This window comes from Podarcis vaucheri, assembly GCF_965113315.1.
Source record: "Podarcis vaucheri genome assembly, chromosome: 7".
In the NCBI taxonomy this organism is placed as follows: domain Eukaryota; kingdom Metazoa; phylum Chordata; class Lepidosauria; order Squamata; family Lacertidae; genus Podarcis; species Podarcis vaucheri.
In genome coordinates this window covers 53,720,259-53,741,178 of record NC_138765.1, presented here as the reverse complement: position 1 = coordinate 53,741,178, position 20,920 = coordinate 53,720,259, and positions in this window count along the sequence as shown.

Here is a 20,920-nt window from a genome sequence, read left to right as displayed (position 1 = left end):
AGGGTGGGGGATCTCTGAAAAAGGCAGCAAAAAAACCACCTAAAATCAGAATAAATTCACAGCTAATCCTTGCACCCAGTTCCAGCTTGCCAGCTCTAGAGAGAAGGAGCTACCTCTGAATACCGTAGTACCACACTTTTTCCATGCTCCATGGCTTTGAATTTCAACACGGTCTCTCTTTTCCTTGCTCACAATTTCCTGGTATTTAATACTTATCAGTATTATACCTTGATGAAGTGTGTGTGTGTGTGTGTGTGTGTGTGTGTGTGTGTGTGTGTATGTGTGTGTTTGGGAGAATATAGAGGATCTTGAGATATCTCTGAAATCAGGAGGCAGCTGCAGTTGTGTATTGTCATAAACAGCTCCCACCCATGCACCCAAATTGAATTATCAGCAGTGATTAACCAAGGTGTCTGGTGGTGAATGGGTGGCTTTGTGTGAAAATTAGCTTGAGTTCAGCAGTATTGACCTTAGAGCACATAACCAAGCTGAAAGATAATACATACACAGGGGGAAAGAGAAGGAATGAGAGAGCTGGTTTTTAATGGACTCCCTTACACATACTGGGTATTTGTTTTACAAACTTATGAGTTGTTACAGAATTGCAACCCTTGGAGGTTTCCAAGGAAAAGCAAGGCAGCTGATAGGGATGGGCAAATTTGTCACGTTCAGCCCTCTCAGTTTCTTATTTTTCTACATTTTTCTATCAGTTTGCAATAAAAAAATCACCAGTATTTTAGTTTGAATTTCTCCTAATATACACATATTTTTTTTGCAAATCATTTCTCATAGTACCATGCATTTTTGTATGTTATTTTCATTATATATGCATTTTATATGCACTTTCCCCTTATACATGGATTTCATAATCTAACAGTTGTCTTTCCCCAGGGCACCTTGAGAACTGTATTTCTGAGAGGGGTTTGGGGTTAGGCTTGTAGGAACAAAAAAGTATTTGTACCCCCAGCAAACATACATTTCCCTGGATTCTTCGAGGGAAACCATGTCTGTTAAATGGGTATAAAGCTGATGCTTTAGTGGTAGAGCTCAGCCCTGTCTCAGTGCATAGAATGGCCTACCAGATCCCTTCTGTGCTACTCAAAACACATCCTGTGCTCTGAAGCAGCTCCTCCCTGGCTGGTCCAACTGGGTAGAAGCCATCTAAAGTGGTTTCTTGGGAGTGGCGTACACAATACTTTCAGGAGCCACAAATGAGACAAGGTATTAACCTTTTGCCATGTCACAGAAGGTCCACTGGAGCGAAAGATTTGGATGGTGCAATGATCACAAATACAGTGAAATTCAGAAAACCAGGCTGGTGAGAAGACTGTGGCATTGTGGCAACTATCGCCCTTCCAGCATTATCTCTCTGTGTGTGTCTATTGAAAATGCAAATGGGGGAATTCAACCATGCAGCTAGCCCAGTCCCAATCCCCATGGCGTGGTCCCTACTGTGGGGAAGCAAGGACATCAGGACAAGCGTGTAGAGCTATGCAGGCTGGGTTCTCTCCCCCTGCCCCATTTCTCCTTCCTCTTCTTTTCTAACCCTCTCTCCCTCCCTCCCTCTCTCTCTCTCTCTCTCTCTCTCTCTCTCCCTTCCCTTTCCATATTTCACAGTCCCTGCTTCCTGCATAAAGCCTGGAGGTCTCCAGAGACCCCAGCCAGATGTTCTCTGCAGAGCAGCACATTGCTTCGCTAATGAAATATTCATAGAGCCTTGCTGCCTTTTGACATGAAAGCCTTCTGCAGCTTCCCAAACGATGGAGACCGGCCCTGCGCAGGCTGCATTCCGATAAAGGTGCAGGTCCCAAATGCTTCTTCCAATGCTGCTGCCACCAGCTCCTGGTTTTTTAGCAGGGAGCAGACCACAAGCCCATGCAGGCTGGTGCTGCCGACTGCTTTGGCATGGAGAGCCTCCTTCCCTCCACTGCCTCCCCCCATTCTGACCTTGGCACCAGCCAGCCACACACCATCCCAGGGCAGGCAGCCATTACCTCTGGGTGAACAGCTTGTCAGTCAGTTCTACCATATACCAGCTTGCCCTGTGGCACTTGGCACATGCAGATAGGCTGCTAACTTTGGGTTTGGTGGCCTGGTTAGACGTTTTGTGCTTTGCTGACGGGCAGATGTATCAATCCAAGTGCTTATAGGTTGTGTCTGGCCCATGAAAAGGAACAGCAGGGGAAACATTAGATTCAGTTCACATCAAAAGGCGAACTTACCTAATTTGCACATTGTGAAACAATGTGCAGATTGGAACGTAGCCAACCTTTGAAATTCGCATTTACTTGAATTTTGCAGTATAGTTCTCCAGCTAAGTAATGTGTACAAAAATACATATGCTAGTGTCAGGGAACTGACATCAGAGGAAAGGGAGGTGGTAGGGCTCCCAGAGGCTGGGAGAGAGTCAGCAGCTAAAGCAGGGACCAGCAGGGGGAGCGAGGGGTCTCTGGAGGAGGATCTCAGTAATGCTGAGCGAGACGCAGCAACCAAGGCAGGAACCAGCAAGGGAGAGAAAGGGGTGAGAGACACGTCCAGCGAAAACAGCGGGGAGGTGTCAGAAGCAACCGTAGGGAGACCCATACTTCGCCGGAAGCTGCCACGTCGTGAGTCCAGGAGACGCGTTTCCGTTAAGGAGCTTCTTTGCTGGAAACGCTTCCGCAGGCAGCCACTGTCAGACTCTACTAGTGACTAGAGCAGACATGTCTGAGGAGCTCTGTCACACACAGAGGTTTGTGGAGCCGCACAAACTCTGAGGGGGCACAATTTTAAGCACAAGCAGCTAATCATCCCCTCACAGCTAGGATAAAGTGTGAATAGTAGTGCATATGGGGGGGTTGCACCTACAAATATACATTATATTAGGGGGGGGATGCTTTCCAAAAATTAGTGTATTGGGCAAAATTGCACATACAAATGCATATTGTAGGATGAATTTTCATGAGAATTTGATATTTTCCCCCTCCCTGCAAACTGATGTGGAAATGTTGGGGAACTGAAATTAAGTCTGGAAAAAATGAGAAACTGGGAGAAACCTAAATTGACTTATTCACTCATCCCTAGCCACAAAACGAAGAGCAAGTGAGACATCAGTACTGGCTCCTGGTAGTCGATTGCTTGATGAAGATGTCGACCCAGCAAATGCCACGTTAAGGATCGTTAGGAAAGGGACTGATAATAAAATTGTCAATATCATATTGCTATTCTGCAAATCTGTGGCTAGACCTTGCTTGAAATACTGTGTGCCATTCTAGTCACCTCAACTCAAAAAAGGAGACGTAGAGAGGCTTCTAGTCACTCAGTTGGTTAGAGCATGATGCTGGTAACAGCAAGGTTGCAGGTCCAATCCCTGTACAGGCCTGCTGCATATTCCTTCATTGCAGGGAGTTGGACTGGGTGATCCTTGGGATCATTCAATTCTATGATCAGAGCTGGGAAAGGTTCAGAAAAAGCAAATAATCCAGAACTGGCCCTACTAAACACCTTCCAACACAAATTTACGATTGTGGGGAGCAAGAGACCCTTTGTGGATCCCCTTTGTCTGGAAACTGAGAGATCTCACCTTCTGCTGACATCTTTGGGTGCTCTACACAAGGCAAGGACAGCAACACAGTAGAAGTGGGTCTCTTCCAGCAAGACTTGGGGGCCCCAGAAGTTACTGAATCTGCTGCAGTCTGGAGCTATCCCTGATTTTATTACAGTAGCAGGAAACTTCTGTTTTTCAACTTGTTTTCTCCCCTTGGGCAACTCAAAGCCTTGACCAACATGAGCTGATAGTAACTGCGTTACAGACTAAGCTCTGTGTTGACATAGAAGATCCAATATGGGATTGCTTACTTAAAAGTTGCCTTGATGGGCTCCAGTGCAGGAGCAGTGTGTGTGTGTGTGTGTGTGTGTGTGCGCGTGCACGTGCATTTTAAATCCTTTCTCCTTTTCACTATTTTCCTGATCCAAATTGCCCACCCCCCAGCAAAGCAACTACAAGTCTCACTCAAGGCGTGTGTGAAAATACCAATTTCCCATCCACCATGCTAGTAGTCACTTCAAGGGATGATATAGATCAAGAAAATGGTGCCGGGGGGGGGGGAAGAGTTAACCACCATCACCCTCTGTGACATGTGGCATTTCTTGCAGGCTTCAGGTCATAGCCTCTGTCTTGAAGGCATGCTAAGAAGAAGCAAGGAGGGGAAGAGAAAGCTATCTTGTTTATCTATTTACGTTCTTTATATGCCACTTTTCAGGTGGACCTGATGAAGCAAAATATTATTACACCAACACACATCATTTTAAATGAAAATTGCAAAATAATGGGACATACAAGTGATATGTTTAGAAAAAAGCGATTACTGCTTCTTCTGAGCCCTCCCTCAGGCCAAGATGGGCCTCCAGACATGCCTGTGATTACAACTGCGGGGAGGGAAGGACCACTTGGTGGTGACAGTTCCTCAAGCTTTTTTCTCCTCCACTTTTATATCAGGTGAGATTATTGCTCCATCGAGACTGTCCTTCCTTTACCTACTTACCTGGTAATAAATCCCACCGAACTCAGTTGGGCGGCCTTCTGAGAAGAGGTCGATAGTTCACAGGCAAGGTTCATAGCTCAGTGGTACATATAGCAGCTGCTTTGTACACAGAAGGTCCAGTCCTTGGCATCTCCAAGCAGGAGAGACGCTCATTTGAAACCATGGAGAGCCACTGCCAGTCACTGTTGATTGTATCACCTAAGGTCCAGTCAGGCCTCTTGAAATGGCTAATTTAGGTCCATTAATTTCAACAGGCAGGGCTGCCCCAAGACATTTTGGCACCTCAGGTGAACCACCCTCTTGCCAGGGAAGAGGAGAGAGTGAAGAGCTACATCAGGAACAACAGGAGGGAATAATGGTCAACATTGGGAGCAGGGGGTGGGAGGAGACCAGCAGGGCCTCCTAGTCACCAAAAGCCCACTGCAAAGGCAGCATTGGGGCAGGGGCTGCCAAGGAGTGCCAGATCTGGCCTCCAAGGAGTGCGCAGCAGCAGCTGTTGGTGCCACCTTGAGCTCCTTGGAGAAGAAGGTGGGGTATAAATGCAATAAAAATAAAAATGAATGCCAAGCAAGATAGACAACTCAGTATAAGGAAGTTTCCTTTGCTTCAAGCCACAGACAGGACTGCACTGGTAGCCCAGTGTTGCCTGCTGTGACCTTGCATCAGGCAGCTCTCGGAAAGAGAGAGGTCCTTTCTCTTTTGCCTGCTGCTCCCTGACCCCTGACCCCTTTTAACTGGAGATGTACAAGCTGAGTGTGAGACTTTATGCATTTAAAGACAGGAGCTGCAATCCTTCCTCCTTACACCACACCCCGAACCCCTTTTGTCTCATTGCCCAATCCAGCCCGTTGCTTTTCAGTCTTTCCTGCTTTCTCTAGGTTTCCTAGTTTTCCTTTCAAAAAGTAGATCTTTGCCCCAGAGAACCAGCTGAATTCCTGCCTGCCACTCCATCCAAGGTGGGGGGGGGGGCTGCTGGTTGGATTCCTGCACTGAGTCCATGAGGATGCATGCCAGGTCAGCCTCCAGGGACCCACTAACCATCTTATAAGCAGGGGCTGTTTTGAACCCACCTCCTCAAAATAATATTCCTCCCACCATCACTCCTGAAACAAACAAAAAAAACCAGAGCCAGACCTGAGGGAATTGGCTGGCTCTGAGGAGTGGCTGGCTAATCAAAACATATGCCATATTGCTGGGAGAGGCTCCGCAACTTGCTGGCGGTGTGAAAGGGAAATTAGCATAGCAGCAGGCCTGTGAAGAGCCCCAGCGTGGATGCCAAGGCAAGCTGCCCAGCCAGGATCAAGGCAATCCACTGGCTGGTGCCTGCTTCATATAGAGTGCTGGCCTAGAGGGTCACGAAGCTAAGCCAAGAGAACGGAAGGTCCACGACTGAGCTAAATCCAGGGTCTCCATCATGGTGCCCTTGGTGCCCACCTAGGCTCCATGTCCCTCTCAGTTTTCAATTGTAGAAGCAAAGGGGTGTTGTGGCTTTTTCTTTGGTGGGAGGGTTGCCTGATTGTGGGGAGAGGGGTGGCCTGCATTTTGTCTATGTTTCGTTTGTTTTCGTGTGTGTGTGTGTGTGTGTGTGTGTGTGTTTTGCCCGGCTCTTTTTTTAAGCAGAGAGATATGTGTATCATCAGTTTACTTCTGTGAAATGGGTATCTGTGAGAGTTTTGTCTGTGAAGTGGGGTCTGTAACAGTTTCCTAGACTCCACATGTGCCCCCAGCACCAAAAGGGCCGTCTAGCCCAGCACCCTGTTCTCACAGTGGCCAACCAGGTGCCTCTGGGGAGCCCACAAGTGTGGCCTGAATGCAACAGTAGTGTTCTCCACACTTGTAAATCCCAGCAAGTAGCTCACTGTCTCTGCAAGGGAACATAAGAAGGGCCTGCTGGATCAGGCCAAAGGCCCATCCAGTCTAGTATGCTGTTCTCACAGCGATCAGCCAGGTGCCTGTGGGACTCAGGTAAGCAGGAGCTGAGCAAAAGAGCAGTCTTCTCTCCTGCAGCTTCCAGCAACTGGTAGGCAGAAGGATGTCTCTGACGTGGAGATAGAGCATAGCCAACATGGCTAGTAGCCACTGATAGCCTTCTCCACCTCCATGAATTTTTCCAGTCCACCATCCAAATTGGTGGCCATCACTGCCTCCTGTGGGAGGTGATAGTTTAACTTTGTTTTCTGTCCTGAACCTTCCAACATTAAGCTTTACTGAATTATCTACAATTTATAGTGTGTGTGTGTATGTGTAAGAGAGAGAGAGAGAGAGAGAGAGAGAGAGACTTCCTTTATCTGCTTTCTCTTTGCACTGCTTATTTTAATAAACTTCTAACATGTCACTGCTTACCTTTTTTCTAAGCTAAAACGCCCCAAATGCAGGAACCTTTCCTCCTAGGACAGCTGTCCCATCCTAGTGGAGGTAGAGCATAGCTGTTGCAGCTAGTAGCTATTGATAGCCTTACCCTCCACAAATTTGTCAAATCCCATTTTAAAACCATCCAAGTTCATGGTCCTCACTGCATGGTGTGGCTGCAGATTCCATCCTTTAGCCACGTGCTGTGTGACAAAAGTCCTTCCTAATCTAAATAAGGGTGTTCTTTTTCTTTCTTCTGCTTTTTCTCCGGATGAGATGCAAATTTTATAGCGCATCTGAAATTGAATACACATCTCCCCCCCACTCATATGCATACCCTCTAATGGCAAGATGGCAATTAGTCTATGTGTGACTGCAGCCCATTTAGGGCCAGAGCCTTGCAATTCTTTCTTCTGTGAAGGGTGTGTGTGTGTTACCAGAGAGTAACTCTTGGGGAACGGCAACCTCTGAATATTGACAGCCCTGCAGCTTCTATACCAGCAGCCACCAACTCCCCTCCTTCCATTTTCAAACAGACAGGATCACACAGGGAGAGAAAATGGCTGAAGTTCTGATTTGCAAAAGGCCCTGAGCGCAAAGGCTGCCATACAGGGATGGTGATGGTAGTGATGGAGGAGGCCGACGTTTGCTCGCCTGTCCTTTCTCCACAGTCCAGATTGAGGAAGGGACAAAGAAGGTGGGCGGGCGAGATGGATTTGATAGCCAAGCCCTGGAATAGGCACCCCAACGGCCAGGCTCCCCCAAGCCGGCCGGATGGTAATCAGCTATGCATGTCGTGTAGAAATAAAAACATGTTCTGGAGAACAAATGATGTTAATTTGCTGAGAGGCTCCGAAGCCGCGTATTAGCAAGGTGCCTTGAGGGAGGGAAGGAGGGAGGGCGCAGCAGCTGTGCTGGAATTAATGGCAGTACGCCAAATTAGCTCTACCATGCATCATAGTCAGAGGGAGAAATACCAGCTGAAGGAGGGAGGGGAGCGGGAGCGGGAGCACGATCCTCCAGGAAGTTCTCCTGTGCAAGCCACACTGAAATGAACAAGATATTACACTATTTAAAGAGAGGCAAAGGCACATGGGTTGTCTTTCCACAGGCACCAGGTACGCATTTGTACAGCAGTCCTGTCTGGGATGCCTTAGGCTGGGCACACATCAACCGTGGACTCTGGCTTCAATGCACCCCCCAACCTCCTTTTGAATCTGTGCACGCATGACATTACACACGATGCACAGCCATCCTCTAGGTTCCTGAGGAACACGGCTGCTTTGATGCATTTCCCCTCAAACCAGCTTCAACCCAGAAGGAACGCTTAAGCCACATGCACTTAACAGTGAAGATGAGGTGTGTACATTTGAAAACAGCCATTGAGCATGCGCAGAGGACAGCTTCACTGAATAAGAGTTTGGAGGGTTTGCAAGGGTAGGAAGTAAAACAGGTAGTGTACATCAGGTGAAGACATCCCCCCCTCCCCGCCCACTCTCTGTTGTGTACAGCAGTGTGCAAATCTGACTTGGAAAAGGGGGCAAGGGAGAATGACGACCTTGCTGTGTTTTAAGCCGCTAATGTGTACATGTAGCCTTAGTTTTGTGGATCCTGGGTACTGGAAACACAAGAGGATGCTTCTGTCCTGGATCATGGCCTGGGGAGCAGGTCCTAGGAGGAAAACGTTGCCTGTTTATTTATGCATTCACACACTTCCTTTTCTGCCCTGGCACCCAAGGCAGTTTATAAATTTAAAATCTTAACCCAAACCAATGGTACAAAATATTACCAGGTGCTGAAGGTCTGTGCTCCCTGGCTTGGACTTCCTGGCTTCTACCCTCCCTCTGGGCATATAGGTCTAAAGCAGACCCAAGGAAGGCGGAGAAGGGAAGGCCTCAACAGGTTAAAAAAGATGGGCAAGTGACTGAGTGATGATATAGGAGAGCCATCTTCAAATATCTGAAGGGCTACTCTATAGATAGAGCAGCAACTTTGTTTTCTCTTGCTCCAGAAGGCAGGAATTCAACCAATGGGTTCAAATTACAAGTAAAGGGATTTAGACCTGGAGTTCCCAAACTGTGGTCTGCAGTGTGTCTGCAGATATGTGGTTGAAGACAAGAGGCATCAAATATTCATATGAACTTTTAATTCTGTTGTTATGGCTTTTTTTATACTTTCATTGTATGACAATTTGAATTCTGCAGCATCTAGCACAGCGCACTGCAATTGCTACAAGAGGCAGGAAAAATCATTAAGTGGGCTCCCGAGATCCTCAGCAATTGTCATTTGGACTGTGGGGCAGGGGGGAGTTTAGAATGAAACATTAGGAAGAATTTCTTCATGGTATGAGCTCTTCACCAGTAGAACAGGCTGCCTCAGAAGGCAGTAGACTCTCTTTCATTAGAGATTTATCAGCGATGTTGTAGTGTGGGGCTTCTTGCAATGGGAGTGCGTTAGACTAGGTGGCATTTGGGGTCCTTTGGAACTCTAGGATTCTATGTCAAGGTATCATAGGACTGGTTTGTGCCCTTTACTTGATTGCTCAGCCCTTGATTTGCAGCCAAATGTGCACTCTCTCTCCACCCCAAAGCAGAGTGTCTGATATGATAGGAACCTCATCTGAGGCCCATGCATGCATGAGAAGTCATCACTTGATGACACTGCAGTCATCAAGGGATGGACTGTGCCCATGCAATACGTGGACCCGCCTTAAGTCTATATTGCTCATATCTAAATGCCATTGTTTTGATATCCCCTGCAGGTACTCCTCTTCCATTGGATCCCAGAAGACTTCTTGTCATTCATGACTGGAGTTGTGTCCAAGCTACCTAAGGAGGAACTTCAGAACTGCTTTGGTGTTTCAAACCAAAGGCTCATTTGGCCCTCATTTCAAGGATTCGCAAGATGTTTCCAAAACCCCAGCCGCAGGGCACACCACCTTTTGTTTGTCCACTTCTACCTCTTCCATGAAGATGGCAATTTCTTACAAATGAGATATCTAACGAGCATCTTCAGCTATCGCTGTGTGGCTTGCATGATCCCGAACTACTTCCAAAGCTTGGGTTTCCTAAGTAGTGCTTGCATTCCCAAAGGCACACAGAAGGGAAAATCAGGCAAAGAGTAGAGCTCTAAGAAGGAACTGTTACAAACAGGCTCAACGTTTGGTCCATAAAAGCAAAATAAAGTTCACTAGTTCCTGGCACCCTCTAAAGAAGAAAGGGATGAAGGAACCCTTTTGAGAACCTGGGCGGGGGGATTTGTGGGGAGGAAACAAGCTGCAATGCATGGTGATCAAAAGCAAGGAAGATCTATGTTGCTTGGAATACGAGGACATCAAGAGGGCTGGACAGCACTAGAGAGCTTGGCCCAGTCATAAAAGTGGGCAGGAGTTATGGAATTTCATTTTAATAATCAGTGCCCTGGTATAATGCTGTGGGACCTAGCTTTCTATAATACATGCAACCCACACCCATCACCTTCCAGGTCCAACGTAAATGACCTCAGTAGTGAACATGCAGTTCACAGCAGCTCAAATGTTTGCTGTACAACACCGTATCTTATTCTAAGAACATGAGCAAAAATGTGGATTCGGGAAGCCAATGATCACTCAAGATTGAGCCAGTAATCCAATGGTTTTTGTGTTTTGGTTTCTGTATATGTTAGCACACGGGTTATCAGAAACGCATCCTTTGACCAGAAGCAACAGAGTGTTCTTGACAATGCTCTGAGAGTGTGTCATCCAGTTGCTAATTAACCGCAACCTTGTTGGATCAGAGGCATTGTTGCAAATGTCTTCAGCTGAGCATACCCTATATCCACACGCCATGGGCTCTTAAGCATACATTAGGCGTACTTCTTATAGATGCCATTCAGGACTTCCATGTGGATGTTTTAACAATAATTGAAATTAAGAAACAGAATGGGTTGTTCAAGCAGGAGGAGTGGGTGACTGGTTGGCAGACCCTGCAAGTGAAACTTTACTAAGGAGAGTCCAAGGCCTCTCAACGACCTTTGGAGGATTAGAATTATCTTGGATCTTACCAGCTGGAAGTAGAGAAAGCAAGTTATATCTGAATTCTATTATTAGACAATGTGGGAACAACAATCTCTCTCTTACCAAGAGAGAGAGAGAGAGAGAGAGAGAGAGAGAGAGAGAGAGAGACTCCTTCTCGCCTACCTTCCCCCTTTGTTTTGCTATGGTTGAATGTCATGGTCACTCGAGCAAAATTTGAGTGCTCAGAGCTCATGGAAACGGAGGCACTACCATCCTAAGAAAAGCATCTGCTGGTGGTTTTTCAACACCAGTGAATTTGGCTGTTCTTAAAGTTTCTTCTGGCAATTTGGGGAAACCTTGCCTTGGGACAAAGGTGTAGCTAAGATGCCATTTCCCTCCCATCTTGAAACAAGAAAAGTGCTCACAATGACGGTTATTTAAAGAGTGTTGTCATAAGTGTATCAGGGGGTTTCAGTCCAGAACAGAATGTTGAAAAGGGATTCTCTCCATAGAAGTGTCGATAATGGAGTACATTAGTAAGTACAGTAGAAAGTACAGTGCTCAAGCCTCACGCAACAACAGATGATGTAAAATATACTTCACCAGTAAGTGAATAAAAAAAAAAAAGAAAATTCCTCAGAGACACACAGATAGTCATGGAATCAAATGTCCTTATACCTTGTTCCTGAAGAGGTAGGTTGGTGCTATGTGTGCAGGTGTGCTATTGTACACAAAAGTGCAAAGGGCATTTCTGTGGCTGCCTGGATATGCCATAGGCCAAAGGGGTGTGTATGTGTGCTTGTGTGCGGATGTGGGTGTGCGCAAAGTGTGCTTCCTGGCAGTCCCTGTCTGGTTCCATGTACTGGGACATGCAAGAGCGATTCCAGATGCACAGAGAGCACCATGCTTGAATTTCAATTTCATCGCCTCACAATCAGCTCCAGCCTCCTCTTAGTGCCACATTAACGAAGCCTGCTCGTTTGAGTGCATAATTAGCCCAAGTCTTCTACCTCGCTAATTTTGAAGCAGGAGGAGAGTGGAAGCAGGAGGGGGGGAATGGGCCTTGGAATTTGCATATTAATTTAGCAGAGGGAGGAAAAAAATTGTTTACCACTTGCTTCTCGGTGTTGATCACAGAGGACTTAACTCTTTCACGGGCGCCATCTGGAGCTGTCGCGCTGGGTGCTGCCTGGAAACAGCCCATGCAGCGAGGCTCAGGGGTTATCTGGGATTTCAAAATATTTCATGCAAGCCCAGCCAGGAACTTATGGAGGGAAAAGAGAACAGCAGCTTTAAAATGTAGTAACCAACACAATAGGGTTTTTTTTTAATCCGTTGCATAGCATGCTGGAGGTGGCACAGAGAAGCCCACAGTGAGGAATCCGTGTGCTCCATGTGGGATCTGTCCCTCACACTGCTGACCCTCAGGCTTTTGCTCCTCTCCAGAGCCCAGTTTTACCTTATGGACTTCCCAGGGAAGAGACCAATTCCAAGCTGCCAGGAGCCCATGCAAATGCAGCCTGCAGAGAAAGTATAATTGATGGCACATTGGAGGAAAACTGGGTGTGGATGGTGGTGGTGGTGGGGGAATGAAGGGAGGGAATGCTTCATTCCCGTGCACACCAGGGAATCCAGGTCAGGAACAGTTAATGCTGCAGACAAAGGCGTTTGCTACATGATTTGTCTTCTCTGAAAACAAAGAGCATTAAAGCTCTTCTGCTTTGAAGTGTTTAAGGCAATCTAGTAAAGCAAGACTTCAAGGGGGTGCAGTGCAGGGGGACCGAACCTCTTTAGAACACCAGATGCACAGGGAACATGAGTCTGGTGGGCTGAAAAAGATGCACACTGAATGGTAGTATAATGTGATCTGAAGAAGCAGATATGAGGGACCATTTGGGGAGTTTCATGGGGGAAAGGATAGGAGACTGAAGCAGGGATTGGGGATCCAGACAAGCCAGACACTAAGGGCACTTCCTAACAACTGGTTTTATTGAGCTTGCAGGGAAGCTAGATGACATTGGTTATTTAATGAGCACTCACTCTGGTCTGTTTGCAGGAAGATAATGTTGCATCAAAGTAAATGTTATCCCACACTTCCCATTGCATTTCCCCATCACTTATTGCAAAAAGCCCGATCTTTGGAGGCAGCCAGTTGGTAGTGCAAGATCTATCAATCAACTATAACTGTACCACCTCTGAATTTGAATAAATCCCACCTGAAAATAGTGAGTCTGGAAGCACCCTAAGTCTTGATGTAGTCTCTTCTTCCCCTCTCCCCATTATATTTATGACGCGGCCTGTACACCTCTGGAAGCAAAGTTAGCTCTCCCAGCTGCAAGCCCACACTTCCAGGGAATCTGAATAAAGGCAAGTTACCAACACATGAATATGTTATATACAGAGTTAGATCATTTTTTGTCCGTCTAGCTCAGCATGGCCTGCTTTGCCCATCAGTGGCTCTCCAGGGTTTCAGGAAGAGAAAAACTTTCTGCCTCAACCTACTAGCTGATCCTTTTGACAGGTGATGCTGCAGAGTGAACTTGGACCTTCTGCCTGCAAAATGTAAGAATAGCCCAGCTGGATCAGGGCCCCTGTAGACCAGCATGCAGTTGCTCAGTGTGGCCAACCAGATGCCTGCAGGAAGTCTGCAAGCAGGACCTCAGTGCAACAGTGCTCTCCCCATTTGCGATTTGAAGCCACTGGCATTCAGCAGCATGGCGCCTCTGACACTGGAGGCATCACACAGCCCTTGTGGCTAGTAGCCACTGGAAAGCCTGATTTATCTTCCATGAATAGGTCTAATCCTCTATTAAAGCCTTCTAAGTTGGTGGCCTTCACGACCTCTTGTGGGGGCACATTTCCTAATTGCAATTATGTGCTGTGGCAGGAAGTACTTTCCTTTGACTGCCCTGAATCTTCTGGCATTCAGATTCAATGGATGTCCCTGAGTTCTAGTGTTAAGAGAGTGGGAGAAAAAGTTATCCCTATTCATTGGCACCCTCCTCCTCCTCCTCTGTGCATCTGTCTCATCCACTTTTAAAGCCATCCAAGGAAGTGGCCATCACTATTTATTATTGTTATTTTCAAATTAGATTTATATACTGCCCTTCATTATAGGATCTCAGGGCAGTTCACAGAATAAAATACAGGATTAAAAACAAGTAAATGATTAAAACAAAACAGCAAAACAATGGCAATAACTACGCTCTATCGTCAAGCCTTACAAACAGGCCTTACAAACAGCTCATTACTTTACTTTCCACAGGGAGAGAAACCTTTTCACACCCAGCTAAAAATGCTGTGCTGTTAACATCTTGTTCTTAATGGAGCTCTTGGACTCCGTTCACATGTTTTCTGGAATTCTCACAGCCCAGAGGAGATAGAATCGTTCCATCACCCTCGAAAGTTCAGGGGATGGTGGCACAGGAGAGGACATTCTCTGTGGCAGCCCCTCAGCTGTGGAATTCACCTCCCCCCAGAGATGCATCTGGCACTGTCATTGTGTTGCTTCCATGGCATGCTGAAGACACAACTCTTTACCTTGTCCTTTGATGCCTTTGAGGTGTATGTTTCTTGTGAATGTGGTTTGTTTCATGCTGTTTTAATTACATTTTCAACTGTTGCAACCCTTCCTGGGACCTTAGAGGGAAGCATGGTTAGCAAAGTTAAATAACAACAAAAACACCCCTTGTTAACCTGGAGAGACACTTGCTCAGTCCTCTGTAGTGATAACTTTTGCATCTCTAAAATGGTTCTGAAAAGCTCCGAGACTGCCAGTGCTTTCCAGGGTCCTGAATTTCACCAAATAGCTTCATTTAGTGGAGATGCCTGACTTTTGCTTGGATGTTGTTATACCAATACTGGGGAAACACTTTTTCTACAGAAGCAGTGAAACAGTATCAGAATAAAACAGATGGACATCCAGTAGCTTCTGCACTACAACTTACCTTTGAAGAGCAAAAGGAATTAATTTGGATTTATTCATATTGCAGTTCAGAGACTTGGGTCCACCCAATGAACCAAAAGGATTCACATGTCAGTATCCAAATAACAAGGAAGACTACCTAGTTTCAGGCACAAGCGACACAGATCAATCACCACCCAGACTTCTAATCTAGTCACAGTTCTAATGGCTTCATCTCCAAAAGGATATAACAGAGTTAAACAAATTTTAGGAACCAGAGGTGATATGATAGCTATATTCAAATAACTGAAGGGCTGTAACATGGAAGATAGAGCAAACTTGTTTTCTGCTGCTCTGGAGAGTAGGACCTGAACCAATGGATTCAAATGACCAGAAGGAAGACTCCAACTTAACATTAGGAAGAGCATTCTAGTGGTAAGAACGGTACATCAGTGGAATGGACTACCTTGGAAGGTGGTGGACTCTCCTTCATTGGAGGTATTTAATATGGGATAATATAATCAGGGATTCTTTAGCTGTGGTTCCTGCATTGCAGGAGGTTGCACTAGAAGATGCTTGAGGTCTCTTCCAACACCACAATTTTCTGATTCTATTAGTCTGTGGAAATCAAGATTGTATGCCGTCTTGGTGATGGGCCATGACTCATTGATAAAGGGCACATCCTTTGTATACAAAAAGTGCCAGGCTAAATCCCCAGCATCTCCAGGTACACTAGGAAGGACTTCTGCCTGAATCCTTGGAAAGCCACTACTAGTGAGTGTCAGCAATACTGAGATATATGGACCAATGATCTGACTCAGTATAAGGCAGCTTCGGATGTTCATGTGCTGGCTAAAAAAGGGAAATAGAGGAAAGCAAACCAGACTAGCAAATATACTTTTTTCAGGGTGGAAGTCCCAGGTAAAGCATGGCATCACAAGAAAAAAATGCAGAGATTCTTAACTATGATGCCAACCCAAAAATGTCTGGAAAAGTTCTTTCCCCCCCCCCTTTATTTTATTTTTTTTTACCTGCAGAATGAAGCTGATGTCTGTATTTTAGATATTTTGGCTAACAAAAACTTTGGTGTATGTATGTATGTATGTATGTATGTATGTATGTATGTATGTATGTTTTGCTAGGTGATCTTTGGATTAAGGGATTTCAGCTACTGTCAGAAGCACTAATGGCAATCTTCACATCTTGAGGCAGCAAATTTCCAAAATTGATTGTTTTGTGCGAATGACTTCCTTCTGCTTCTCCTTTCATTTCCCCTCACCGCAGATGAAACAAATCTCAAACGTTCCTCATACAGAAGGTGTTTTAACCTTTGATAATTTTGGTTGTTTTTTTCAAAAACTTTTGCAGCTCTACAATATCCTTTTTTTTTTTTTGCCCTGTGGTATGGTAACCACACCCAGACACAGCATGACAAATCTGGTTGCACCATGGATTTGCAGAAAAGGATTATGATATGGGTTGTTTTACTTTTAACCTATTTCCTAGCTATCACGAGCATGTTATTTGCCTTTTACCACTGCTGCACATTGGGTCGACATTTTCATTTTTGCCCCCAAATCTCTTGCCAGATTAACCACCACCGTTCAACATGCCTGTGAAGTTGTTGTTGTTGTTGTTGTTGTTGTTGTTGTTGCCCCAGATTGTATCACATTGCATTTACATTGAACCACACTTGCCATTTCTTCTCTTCTCCATACCAAACATACCGGCTCCCATCATAAGGCTTAATTTCCACTCTCTTTATCATCTTGGTCACCCTCCTCTCCACACCTTCCAACTTGTCCATATCCTCCTTTAACTGTGGTGCCCAGAATGGAACACAGGACACCATATGCAGTCTGACCAAAGCAGAACAAATGATTTGGGGAAAGGGCCATAGCTCAATGACATAGCATCTGATTTGTGTGCAGAAGGCCCAGGTTAAGGTCCCAGCATCCTCTGTCTGAAAAATCCCACAGAGCTCCTGCCAGTCAATATAGAAAATACAGAGCTAGATGAACCAGAGGTCTGACTCAGTATAAGGCAGCTTCCTGTGCAAATGCTCACTGTGCATTTGGCCAGGCACTTTCTGTTAGAGGGGTGGTGGTGGTGCAGAAAAGGCTCCGTGGCTCATTGCAGAAGATAAGGCACTGCTTACAGTCTGGGGCTGTTTTGAGCTGCATGTGATGGAGAGGGTAGGGAGGGGGGGAGAGAGCAGAGCCTGCTACACAGCATGGAGCTGGTTTGAGGGAGCTGCAAGCAGGGAGGGAGCACAGCAGCTTGTCTCCCAGGCTCCCCGCTGTCTCTTGCTCATCCGAGTGAGCCGAGATGGCTCCCTTTGTTTGGAATCTGTGGGCGTCTCAAACTGGGCTTGGCAATAATTTGTCTGTCTCCTGCAGCTGGCTGTCATTTCACATCTGTGAACCGGTTTCATTTGCACCGTCATTAAAAAAGAAAAAGAAAAAAAGAAAACCCACCACCCAGCAATGCATACACCAGGTTTGACAGGTAGTTTAAAAAAAGAAAGAAAGAAAAAAAGCTTCAGCTTCCTCCACTTCCCAAGCGAAGCAAAGGAAGAGCCAGGAGAGATCTCAAGGCAAGGAGTGAGGAGCGTTGGTTGACAGGGCTTCAGAGCAGGCCTAGATGGCAGAGGGACCAGAAACTGAGGCAGGTTCCGCTCATGGGGATGCTGGAGACTTTGACAGGTACTGAGCAGGCATGGGCAAACCAGAAACATGGGAAAGAGAAGAAAAGAGGGGCAGGAGCTGCCACTAGAGAGCAGCAGAGATTCAGGACCTCTCTGGACGATGTAGGCACAAATCAGGCAGAGATCCTATGATTTCTTGGGAATAAGTCTTGGGACCCAGCAGTGGAACCATTGTAGGACAGAGTGCTGCAGAATAAATGGATGCAGTTAGGAGAGCCTTTAGCAATGGAGGAGGTGGTTCAGGTAGCTGTCCTTCAAAGGTATAGGCCAGGGGTGGGTAACCTGTGGCCTTCCAGATGTTGCGTGAGTGGGAGGGGGGCACTCGCCGGGAATCAGTTTGCTAGGAACTACAGGAAGGGAGAGTGCACTTGCGCTTGGGGCTTCTTCCTAGAGAACAGGATGCTGGCCTAGATGGGCCCATGGCCTGATCCAGAAGGCTCTTCATATGCTGCTGCTGCTGCTGCAGCAAAATTGGAGTACAACTCCCATCAGTCCCATCCAACATGGTCAGTTGTAGTCCATGATGGCATATTGTAGTCCAACAGCATATGGAAGGCATCAGGTTGGGGGAAGCTGCAAGGGAGGGTCTCCTTGTTCCTTCCAAGGACATCCTTAACCAAGGAAGACTCTCCTTCTGCACCACCCTGCTGACTTAAAACCCCTGGTTTGGATATTAGTGCCACACTGCTTTAAAAACTGACAGCTGCTCCAGTTTAGTGTTGTTTTCTCCTGTTTTGTTTAATTGTTTGGCTTAAACAGAGTTGTCATATAAGCTTCTATTTTTACAGTGTCGCTTTGCAGGGGATGCTTTTGGCCAGAAATCAGAAAATACAAATAATATTAATCACCAAACATATGCAGGGAGGAGAGCAGCTTTACCCAGGCTGCTCTTGATTTCCCTGGGATGGTTCTGCAGGCACAAGGCTGCTCTGGGAATTCAGTCCTCCCACAGGAGCTGAGTCCCAACAGAAAGTCAAGCATAGCTGGGATGGTGCATAAGGAGCACACCATCTTGTCACATAAAAAGCATGGTGGATACAAACTGGCTATGGAAAGCAATATGACTTGCTTTCTTGCTGGCTATGACATAGGGCATAGGGGGCGACCACCGTGTTTGGGAAGGGGCTGCTCTCACTTTTGATGCAACTAGGGAGGGGCAATCAATCAGTAGCAGCTTCTCGCATTTTAAGGCAAACCCACTTAATCTGCATGTTCTAAAGCAATGTGTGAACTGAAACACAGTTCAAAATTTTCACCTTTTCAGATTTTGCAATGCAGCTGTCCTACCAAAAACATGTACAAAAATGCGTTTAACAGGGTAATGTGTGCATAATAATGCATGCATTAGTGAAAATCACAGACAAAAGGGAAACTGCTTTGCATAGGGGAAAATTGCACACAAAGATGTGTCTATCTGGAGAAATTTGCATTAAAATGCTGATGAATTTTCAAGAGGTTTTTCCCCCCCAATTGCAAACTGATGTGGAAATGCAGAGGACCAAACTTAAGGTTGGGGAAATGAGAAATGGAGAAAAACTGAAATGGACAGATTTACCCATCCCTAGGTGAGTGTGCTATATAGATAAAACCACTGCCACCACCTGCCATCTGATCCTTTTCACTAGAGGGGACAGGATCTGAACCCAGGCCTTCCTGCCTGCAAAGCAGGTGAGCTGCCACTGAGCCACAGGCCCACCCTGAAGCACCACATAACTTCTGCAGAAATTAACCCAGCACAGTAGAAGACCAGGCTCCTAGTCCTTCAAGAGCTGATCAGGAGAGTGAATTTTGGAAGGTGCAGCTTTTCCCACCACCGCAGCGCTACGACACAGCAAACTGCACCTACCAGAATCCCCTCTTCTACCCTGTTGCTAAGGATACAGCTGTCCGCTGTTGCTAAGGAGACATTGTTGCATCAGTCCATCCTACCATTGCAGCTGACAAGCAACAAGCCCTTCCGTGGCTTCATTAGCCCCTTTCTCAGTGGCCCTTTGCTCCATCGCAGGCTTGCCTGCCAGACACCACCCACGGCTTCTTCTATGCCGGCAAAAGCGTCCCGGCTGCCCGCCCTGTTTAGAGGGCCTTGGCCTACCAAGGGTTAACCAGTGATTACTGCCTTTGTCTCTGCATCAGTGTACATAATGCACTGCTCATTTGCATACTGCAGTGTGCGCTCAATTAAAATGAACTTTTAATTTCTTCTAAGTAAATTACTTCTTCCCGGTACGTGACGCGCACAAATGTCAGAATAATGGGGGAGCCGTGATGAGTTTGGGAAGCAGAAGGAGGCAGGGATACAAGCTGTTTTTAAGGGGGTGGGAGGTAATCTCCCTACCTCTCCCCCCCCCATTTTTTTTAATCCCCACATTGTAAAGTTGGGGAACAGCTGAGTGTAGCAGGGGGTGGAGGGGTTGTGTGCAGCCAGCCTAGTAACTTTCTTCTCTTGCATTCTGCTGTCATGGGGTTTTATAGGAATCTTCTGCAGGGCAGCAAAAGAAGAAGTGTTATTACACGAACATATGTGCCTGCCTCCTGCAGGAATTTATCCCCAAGCTCTGAGCATAATTTCAGCACATGTCTCTCTGCTCACCCACAGAAAATCTCCCCGCTGATTTGAAGGAATGGTTCCAGGGAGGTAAGGGGAGGCAGGGGAAGGCAGAGACATCGAGAGGCAGCTGGCTACTAGACCTTTCCACTGGGGACTTCTTCAGCCTTCACTGGAAGGCCAGTGAAAACAAGAACAATCCCTTTCCACTGTACCATCCTCTGGCAGCAACAGAAGAAGGTAGTCACAGGAAGCTGCAACAGGAACACGGGGACCTGCCTTGGTCCATCAAGCTCAGTATTGTCTCTACACCAGAGCGGTCCAACGTTTCAGACCAAGTGGGCCACAAGAGGAACCCACGAGCTGCACTGAACAAAACTTCCATATCACAAATTAAAGTGTTCCCAATATAGCTAATATTACTTAACACACACGGTTAATATAGTTTTAATTGAATATATATAATTAAATACACAAGTAATACATTCAATGTATTTATTTATTAAACATGCTTTCGTTACCAACACAGACATTGAGTCCCTGTAAGAATGAAAAGATGGAGTATAAATAAGCGCAGCCTGTGAAGAAGCAGAGAGCAGAGAGTGGGTTGAGGGCTGTGGCCACCTCATTCTCCTCACCTCCCTGTTCAGACTGGAAGACTGAATCTGCTGCAGAGAGGGATGCCTTCAGCTGCTAGTGGGGGCCTGTTGCTTTGCCTTTTATGCACAACTGCCCTTTAGTTGCTGATAGTTTGGTTGTAGGCTTTAGTTGCAACTTCTCTCAGTCTTATAAGGCATTCTCAGATTGCCCCAAAGGGCAAGAACATGTGATATAACTGGAATGAATAACAAAATAAGCTTTTGTTTTTGCTTTTTACAGCACCATGAACACACATATT